Genomic DNA, 1,565 nt, shown 5'->3' on the forward strand with positions numbered 1-1,565 from the left:
TTGTTTTAATTTTTAATTTTGTAGTCTGCAGACCCAACCAACACTGACTTATTTGACTTCACTTTTGCAATTTATTAGATGTTGCATGCTACCCTGTGGATTCACATAGGGGTTTATACAACTTACTTCACTTTACGCAGCAGTTCTCCCCAAAACCTGTAAACATACCTGGGTAATTTAGTTTAAAGGCGTTCTGTGCCGACAAACACTCTTCAAACTTTGTTTTAAATTGTAGCAGAGATACCAAAGGTATGAAAAATGCCAAGCTGAATGTTGGGGAAAACTATTTTCTCTTGATTAAACTTGGAAAAAATAAGCATCATAGCCTACAGCTTTGAGTTTAAATATGCTTATATGCTGATGATTTCAACAACTTGAAAAGACTTAAAAGAGTGTTCATTCCATCCTTGGATAAAACATGTTTTTGAATTATGATTCAATGGATTTACTGACTTCTCGACTTCACATTAATTTACTGCTGATACCAGTGAAAAGATAGAAAGATGAGCTGTGAAGTGAAGTTTCTCTTCCACTTCAAAGTAAAGTGTAAAATAAGCTGCTGTGTTTCCAAAACAAAGGCTCCAGAGTGAGTCTTCCCGGCTACTTTGGGCAAAGTGGCGAGTCGGGAGGGACGGAGAGAGAGGGGAGGTGTTGAGAGATTATCAAAGTGATCTGGGCCTAAAACCTCAGAATATTCACTGCGAGGAATGTAACATCTGCTAATCCCATCACAGATACACGCACGCGTGCACGCGCGCGCACACACACACACACACACACAACACACACACACACACACACACACACACACACACAACACACACACACACACACACACACACCACACACACAACACACACACACACACACACACACACACACACACACACACACACACACACACACACACACACACACACACACACACACACACACACACACACACACACACACACACAGAGAAGCCTGTTTCAGAGAGACGCTTGTTCTGTGTTACTTTAATCTCAATTCATTCTGACAACATCATGGTTACTGAATGATGCAGAATGCAGACATGGCTACATAATATATTATACATATATTTAAAAATACAACTGTAAAGCAAATACATGGTTGTTTACTGATCATTTTAAATATGAAGTGAACTAAACTGTTTAATTATGAAGAGTAAGTTGATAATAAAGCAGTAAAATAATAACATAAAAAGTATTTTTGGTTAAATGTTTTGTGTCCAGTTTTATTTAGATCAGAAAAAAGCCCATCAAACCCCCTATTTTGCTAAAAACTAAAAGCTTTGGTTTTACTTCGTTTCCGGTAAAACTCTGTCATTTACGTGAAAATGTTGACGCATTTATTAAAGTTTCTTGGCTGTCCCAAAGTGTGGTTAGCAAAGGAATATTAGGGGAGAGGATGTGGATTCAAACCAGAGAGGGGGGTTGTGGGGGGGGGGGGGTATTAAAAACAGAGTGCCGGCACAAGGACTGCAGGAGGAGCAATGAGTCAGGCAGAAGAGAGAAGAGAAGCTACCTGAACAGTCCTTCACCATCTGCGGCTCAGGCTACACC

Source organism: Eleginops maclovinus, chromosome 9 (genome assembly GCF_036324505.1).
Source record: "Eleginops maclovinus isolate JMC-PN-2008 ecotype Puerto Natales chromosome 9, JC_Emac_rtc_rv5, whole genome shotgun sequence".
Lineage (NCBI taxonomy): Eukaryota > Metazoa > Chordata > Actinopteri > Perciformes > Eleginopidae > Eleginops > Eleginops maclovinus.